Raw genomic sequence first — 8698 nt, 5'->3', positions numbered from 1 at the left:
TAAAAAATAATTTAATTATTTAAATAAATTAATGATTAGTATCAAATAATAATAAATAATTAACTAACAAGAAATTAAATATGATTAATAATTTAAAAATAATTAATTAATATTAGTTAATTATTAACGAAATATAATTCTTAACTATTATTAGTTGATGAAAATTAAACTAAATTACTAATAATTCATAAATAAAATATTAAAAATTAATAGTTATAAAATATAAATAAGTCAATATTAATTAACATTTATTTACTTAATGATTAAGCATTTGTTTAATAAACTAATACTTAATGAATTAGTAATTAATATGGCCATGTGGAGATCATATCAAGGGTACTTATAGAATTATAATGCTCAATCAAAACCATTGCAAAAAGCAATGTAGAACTAGGGGTGATACTTTTTTACTTGATTTTGGGTAATGTTTTGTGATCTATGCACTCTATGGGCCGAAGGCACTTTGGCTTACCTATTTTGCCAAAAAGAAAAAAAAAAAAAAAACTCATTTGTTGGCCTCAAATTTTAGTTACATTTTTATTTAGAAAAGATAAAAAATGTAAATAAAAGTTATAAATTAGACCTAAAATAAAACACACACATACATACAGATAGATATCTATCTGTCTAATATATGTATACATCATTTATTCTATATAAATAAAACATATATACACTATCAATGTTTGGAAAGCTATACCAAACTGGCCAGTTTGATCATACCCTAACCCTATTTTCTCCAACAAAAAGACTAAAACCATTCACTTGCTCGTTCTAACCTGGGAACCAATGAACTAGTCCTATTATGTGTAAATAGTCATTTTTTATCATTTTTAATTTACCTTATATGTAAACTCTTAAAGGCCATAACTTTTTTCCTGATTTTGGGTAACTTTTTCTATCCATGTGTTCCAAAGTGTTAAAATCAGGGGGGGCAATTTTTCTTGTCCCCAACGGGTACCCGGTCTCCTCGACCCCATCCTTGGTGGGGTCAAGGTCGGGGATGGGGACGGGGATGGGGAATGCAATCCCCGCCCCAACCAGTCCCCGATTAATATATAATATATAATATATTATATTACATTACATTATAGTATATATAATATTATATAAGTATAATAATTATTAATTTATTTATAAAATAGTAAAAACTAAAAGTCTAAACATAATTCAAAGAAATCAAGAAAACTTGAAAAGTTGGAAAATCCTTAAGCCTCAACTAAACTAGCTACCAGTCTTCATTCTTCTGTCTTTGACAGAGAAGACTCAAGAGAGGCAACTGAACCACAAAACTAGTAAACCCTAGCTTCGTCTTCGTTGCCGATTCGCCGACCGTCGTCGCTAACTGTTGCCACTACCCACTCGCCCGTCGGACATCGAATAGAGGAGAGGCCAGAGAATTGAGGAAGAGACTTCATCTTCGTCACCGATTCGCAGACCATCAACCTTCATCATTGTCGCCGACCGTTGTCGTCGTCATCGTTGTTGTCGCTATCACCCTTCAAACTCTCTCTCATCAGTCATCATCGACATAACCTCTCCTAAGTCCCAACGGTCTTCTCTCTCTCTCTCTCTTTAGTTTTGGGGATTCGGGTCTATCCCCATTGGAGTCGGGGATGGAGGAGGGATTCCTTTCCTGTCGAGGATTGGGGACGGGGATGGGGGTGATTTGGGGCTCGGGGTCAGGGATGGGGAATGTACTCCCCGCCTCGTTGCCATTCCTAACTAAAATCACCTTATCTTGCTATTTTTACTAAAAGCACCTTTTTTTGGCCTTAAATCCTATTTTGTATATTAAAGTTAAAAAATATAATAAAACTATATATGTTATAATAGAATATTACTATGCAACCTGAGCCAACATTAGGGCCACAAAATTTTCTTTAAGCTTGCCTCAGAGTTGGCCCAACCCACATATATTTAAATATATGCATATTATAGATAATTCATATGTATGTACATATGTTATATCATCCAAGGCTTTAAGAACCAATCCAAAATAAAAAAACTACTTTGGCCATCGATTTCTGGGTCAATGGTTTGGTCGTCCATACTAAATGGATCAAACCATCACAATTTAAAATAAAAAAAGAAAATAAAATGGACCAAAACCGTTGTCCAAGTCAAATCAGTCAATGGTTTTGGGCAAAATTTTAGGTTATAGTCAAAATGAAACTAACACCTCTGTTCTCGAGCTGAACGGTCCAACCATATGGATCAATAACCGTTTTGAAAACTATGTTATCACTATTATATATAAAAAATGTAATATGATATTTATAATATGTATGTAATAGTTTATATTATAAAATATATAAAATAAACTTATACATTATATTCCACTTAATATAAAATATTAAAATATTATATATAGTATTTTATATATATATAAGGCGTAGGCTTAAAATTCGGCCCACTCGGGCCAGGCCTAGTTTTATGTGCAAAATAGCTCAAAATCCATGAACGCGCGAAAATTTTAAAATTCCCCCTCTTCTCCAATAGTCGAGTTTCATCTCTCTTCCTCTCTCTCTCACACTCTGTAAACAAACCCTAACAGTGCCGGAACATCTCCCCCCGTTTTATCGTAAATGATTGAATCAAACAGAGGGTTGCGCACAACAAACCTCCCATCTTCCCAAGCTGGGAGTAATTTTCAGATTTCCATTCCAATGGAAGAAGTTCGGGTCAATCATTAGGGCCTTTTCATTTTTCAGGTTTCCAATCAAACAAGTAAACACGATATAGGTGAATTTATTCCCCATTTCTTTGTCTCCACTTGTGCATTTAGGAAGGAAATGTCGATGGCAGAGAAATCATGGTTCAATTTGTGAAATACGGTCTAAATGCCAAACCCATGTAAGTTACCCTGTTCTCAGTTTTACATTTTCAGTGTTTACTTAGCTACATGCTTTTTCTTGGAAATTTCCCACCTTTTCTCGCTTATTTTTTGTGCTTGGGGGCGGGGGGGATGGGGTAGTGGTGTTTATCTGTAATTAATAAATTTGCAACGTTGGTTCTTGCATCTTGATTTGGATATATTGGATGATTTGCGCATTGCTTTTCTCTTTTCTCAGTCACAAGGGAAGGATAGTTGAAGTATTTCCGAGGACAAAAGGTAGATCAAGAAGTCGCAGCCCTGCCCAAGGTATGAATCATAATTAATTCTAATAGTATCCAGATCCCTGAGTTTCTTTGTAATGAAATCCGGAATTTCTGTACAAACATAAAACTCTTGAGACACAATTTGTCTCAACTTGATCAACTCACTAAAGCTTTACTCCTAGGGATTTACACAATTCCTGCTATTTCTCTCTATGGACATTTTGTCTATTTCTATTACTATAATGTTCTACCAAGATGAATGCTTAAGGTGTAACTTCTAATTTGGGGATTTTAGAGTTAAAATGATAAAGTTGACTTGCCACAGTGTGTTACTTCAAGAAGATACTAATCAAAAGCCTCTTGAATTGTCAATTGTGGCAATTGATATAAATTATAAAAAGCTTCCTTCAGTGGAGCTTAAAATTTAATGAGTTTCTTTTTTTGTAATTCTATAGCTGCAACTGTATGCTTGGTAAAATATTGCTCTTTTCATTAGGCTAACTAAAGATGTTGGGAGGACATAAACCTGTGACCTTTATCAATTTAAAGCAGATCAAAGATGTTGATGCCAAATGACAAAATAGCATGCTCAGAACTTTTCTGAAGTGACACCATTATAAGCTTACTCTCATTTTTTATAGTCTAAACCTATGCCTTACCTTAAGTTGAGATCAAATTACTATTTTCAATCTTTATTCTTCTAGGAAATAACATTATCCTAATATTTTTATTTTCTTAACTCTTTTCTTCATAGGGATTTTGCATAAAGAGCTATGGTAAAGATGTTGTTACATCCATTGTGCAGTTAGGTCATTGGGACCTTAGTCGCCTTTCTTATCAGTGGTATATAATGATTATAAGGATGGTTCTTACTTTTTTTCTCCAGGTACCTAATGAAACTAACTTTGCAAATGTTCATCTCTTTGGATTCATACTCACATGTAGTGATCTTGAAGGCCCAACCATTGAATGCTAATACTTATATGTTGTTTTGGACCGCTTCAAAAGCAGGTAATCTCTACATTTTCTTAATCTCTAGTTTCCCAGAATTTTTACTAAAATGTTAAAGCACATAAGATCCATGCATGACTTTCTCTTTCTCATGCCTTTCATATGAATTCCATGACTAATTCTACCAATTGGTAGTATTCTGATTCTACCAACCAATGTTCTGGTATTCAGTCAAAAGGTTCCAGATCTAGCAATCTTTGATCTGAATTAGAAGAGTCTTAGAACACTGGTGAAGAACTAGATTTGCATCAAATTTTGTTGCAACCTACACAGAAACTATAGGGGGTGTTTTCGTAGATGACCCTAGATTGAAACTATTGAATAATAACATATTATAATTTTCTTTAAGTCAGATTTGTTTTATGCAGTTAGTTTTTTAATGGTAGTATATCACCATCAAAGCTAGAGCTAGTGTGTTATCTATCTTCATTATCTCATACAAATTAGTTTAGGATAAGGGAAAAGAGACCAATCTTCCTCTTCTTTGCATTTATAATTTATTGTGTGGTTCCCTTCTATAGTCTTGATTTTTTCATCTTAATACTTGTTAATTGCATATAAAGGCCCCATATGGAACTTATCAATTGAAGAAGAAGATATTTTTCTAGGAGCCATGAAGCTATAGGAAATGAAATGAGATTTGGGTGGTACAAGCCAAAAACTCAAAAGTATCCATTCTTGAAGGTGACACTTCCTCCAATTAGTATCCATTCTAGGAGCCATGTGTATATTAGTAGGAGTTAAAACTTAAAGTCTCAAACCTTGGAACGATGGTCTTAGAAAAATTTCTAATTATTTTGAGCTTGGAGTATCCAGTTTCCTTCTGAGAATTTTTTGATGAAATGGGGATTTTCTGATCTATCAAATGTCTTTGAGTTTTAATCCTTCATCGAATATCTCTCAAAATTTTGAAGGATGAAGGGGAAACAGAAATTTTAGTAAATAAATACAATGTACTTATTCTTAAATATGATAGTCAGTTCCATTACTTAATGAAGCTCTAGGCCTATCTAAAACTTTGATATATGGGAGAGGAAGACTCTAATTTCTACAATCAAACTGATTCAATTATCTGAGTTGTAGGCAATCTCTTCCTTGAAATTCCTATAATTAACGTTGTCTAATTTCAATAAGGGTATAAGTGACCTTAACTACCTATTTTAGAATTAAGGGGGCTGCTATTAGCCCTCATGAACTGCATTTTAAAATTGAATTTTTGAATCCTGTAATCAACCAGGCTATATGCGGTTTTTTTTTTTTATCATCAACTTTGAAATGATTTCATTAATTAGAAAAATTATGGATACAACAAGTTGTGAAAGAAACCAGCTTTAGTAAGCTGACCAAAACCAACTTTTCTCTCTTTCATTATTTTATCTCTCAAATATGTAATGGACAACAACTAGCCAAGTTAACTTTAGCAAGGCTGTAGGCAATTTTCACTTAGATTTTCTCCTTCCATATCTATCATCTTCTATTTCTAAAAGACTACAACCATCCAAATCATTTGACAAGATTGTAGACAATGTTAATTTTCTACAACCAGCCAAATACCTCATTGAATTCTCATAATGTTAATTTTCTTCATTTCAGGTTACTGTTCTAGTGGCCCATAAGCTAGCACACCATTGGTTTTGAAAATCTTATAATAATAGAATGGCAGTCTCATTTATATGAGGGATTTGCTACATGGGTATGTTGACAAAATCCTTTACCTCTTACAATCTTGATTAGACACATGGAGGGATAAGCATAAAAAGTTTATTTTCCAAACTATATCAGCCTTATGACCAAGCATGTATTCACTCTTTGTTCCTACAAATGTTTGATGTTCTATCTTCTTCCATTTCTAAAAGACTACAACCATCCAAATCATTTGACAAGATTGTAGACAATGTTAATTTTCTACAACCAGCCAAGTACCTCATTGAATTCTCATAATGTTAATTTTCTTCTTTTCAGATTACTGTTCTAGTGGCCCATAAGCTAGCACACCAGTGGTTTTCAAAATCTTATAATAATAGAATGGCAGACTCATTTATATGAGGGATTTTCCACATGGGTATGATGACAAAATCCTTTACCTCTTACAATCTTGATTAGACACATGGAGGGATAAGCATAAAAAGTTTATTTGCCAAACTATATCAGCCTTATGACCAAGCATGTATTCACTCTTTGTTCCTACAAATGTTTGACGTTCAACTCTCTAATAAATTCTCCAATAAAAAAAGAATACCAAACTTGTTTCTTGGTTACGTGAGAGATATCAAACCATAACTCACTACATGAAGAGAGGCAAGTCTCTAAAAAAACAAAACAACCACCTAAGATGTGATTCGTTAGATTCCCATTAGCTCAAATTCATTCACAACCTAGAAATGTATAAGCCAATCCCTCTTTTCTAAATGGTAACCAGAATATATTTTTATGCATTCAATGGTTAATCCTTCAAAGGTGGGTTAGTCTAGGTTAATAACAATCTTTTGGCAAGTATTTGGTTATCCCTATATAACTTTTCCTCTTTGGGTATCAGTCCCCATTGTTTCTGATTCTTCAATGCTAGGGGTGGATTCGAGTCGAGCCGAGCCGAATAGTACTAGGCTTGAGCTCGGTTCGAGCTAGAACCTTGAGTTTGAGCTCGGCTCGAGTCAAGAGTTCATAAGCTCGAGCTCGGCTCGGCTTGGCTCATTTTATATTTTATCATAAAAATAAAAATTATATATAATATTTTTATTTTGTATTTAAAAAATTAAGAATTATAATAATTAATATTATAATATTATATATATATATATATTTGAGCCGGCTCGCGAGCCTCACGAGCCGAGCTCTAGTAGGCTCGAGCTTGGCTTATTTAATAATCAAGCCACTTAATTAGGCTCGAGCTCGACTGAAATTGAGCCGAGCTCGAGCAGCTCGTGAAAAGCTCAGCTCGTTGCCACCCCTATTCAATGCCCCCTATTTTGCTAGAGCATCTAGTAGGGAACACTAGATATAGAAGACCATTTTTTAAACAAGTAATCTATTAATATCTTTAATTGAAATGATAAATATCATATGATTCAATATTTGAGACTTATAAAACAATTCCTCATCTTCTTCGTGTTGAGAAGAGATTTCCAAACCCATGAAAAGTTCAAAACCTATAGGAGCTGAGTCAAATAAGAGCGTTGGAGCTTTGAATATCGAATTGTTAAAATCTAAAAAGAAGGGTTTTGAAGTCTTTAATCCTAGATGGGTTGTAAGTAAGGAACTTGGATATGCACATATAGTGTTAAAGGTTGATATCCCAAGGTAAACTCCTATTAAGATGCTATTGTTAATTCGAGGAATTTCAGAAGCTATAGCTAGCCAATTTGAAGCAGCCTGAAGAACAATAAAAGCAATCTGGCCAAATTTCTATAGCTAATTTTATCAAAATTAAGGGATTCATTCAAACCCTTGATCATATAACCTTTGATAACTATAAATCTATTACTAAAGAAAGTTTTTATTAAGTTGCTATCACTTTTTGCTATGGATCTCTTGTTCTTGAATTGGGGTTTGAGGCTTTGAGCACCAACAGATGGGCCTTATCTTGGAGATCATCCACACTGAAAATAACCATATGCTGACCCCAACTATCTGTTGTCATTTTGCTTTTTTCTTAGAACAAATGGAAAAGAAAATACAGCAAAACTTGAAAACAGTTGCACACAAGGAGTTGAAAATTGCTGATTGAAATTGATAATAAGTCATTCTCATACATGACCTAGATATAGGTGATACCCAGGGGCGTATACATCCATTGATGCAAAGGAAATGGAACAAAAACAAAGCTGAGATTCATGATTAAAAAGATTGGTTTTAAACCAAAAATATTATTGAAGGTCAACCTTTTAATTATTTGTTGGAAAAATAAAAATTAATACACATTAACATGCCATTATATTGCTTAATACATAATTATTGTGATTATATTTAGTCCTTGCACTTATGATTTGTTTAAACATTAGGCTTGGAATGAAGTAGATAAGTTTATATTGAATGATTAATAATTAGATTTTCATGCATGATTTTATATCTCTAAAAATGTGATTTCTAACTAGTTTTTTATTATTTTCTTATAGGTTAAACACGCCAAAGGAGATACTTCACATGTGGATGAAGACAAATTTGATCAAAATTTACACATTGTCTTTTTTGGGTTGAGTGTCATGTATTCAAGAACCTTGAATTTGTAATAGATTTTAAACATATGGATGTATTAAAGCACCTTGAGATGTAATTCATTTTTTCATTATATAATCTTTTATTGAAATTTTGCATTCAAATTCCATCTTATATTATGAATGAAATATGTTGTGCTCAAGGTTCAAAATATCGATACGCCCAATATGCCGGTAGGGGTTTATATCAGCGTGTCGGGCATTTCGATACTTGTTTTTTTTCAAAACTGGTTCAGGGGAGACGATCTAGGACCCCTCTACCCCCTGAACCGGTTAGACCCCCAATACACCCACTGTAGGGGTGTATTGAAAGGGTCCCAGAACGATATGTATCGGCCAATATGTAACGATACTTTGAACCTTGGTTGTGCATG

General features: G+C 33.4%; 1 long non-coding RNA gene across 9 annotated transcripts; it reads left to right on the top strand.

Moving 5' to 3' along the window:
- The first annotated feature begins 2410 nt into the window (after positions 1–2410).
- Positions 2411–8429, top strand: LOC148872528 (uncharacterized). 9 transcript variants are annotated; one of them, XR_016108180.1, is made up of 7 exons: positions 2411–2856; positions 3075–3145; positions 3857–3878; positions 3989–4113; positions 5707–5806; positions 6076–6175; positions 8226–8429. It is a non-coding gene; the product is annotated as an uncharacterized LOC148872528 (long non-coding RNA). The 9 variants fall into 9 exon arrangements; XR_016108188.1 differs by having other exon boundaries at positions 3857–3945; positions 4048–4113; XR_016108184.1 differs by lacking the exon at positions 3857–3878.
- Positions 8430–8698: the final 269 nt, after the last annotated feature.

The sequence above is a fragment of the Nelumbo lutea genome, chromosome 2, assembly GCF_056320005.1.
Source record: "Nelumbo lutea isolate HS-2025 chromosome 2, American lotus-T2T, whole genome shotgun sequence".
In the NCBI taxonomy this organism is placed as follows: domain Eukaryota; kingdom Viridiplantae; phylum Streptophyta; class Magnoliopsida; order Proteales; family Nelumbonaceae; genus Nelumbo; species Nelumbo lutea.
The sequence above is the reverse complement of the archived record's forward strand: the minus strand, read 5'-3'. Positions and strand labels throughout refer to the sequence as shown.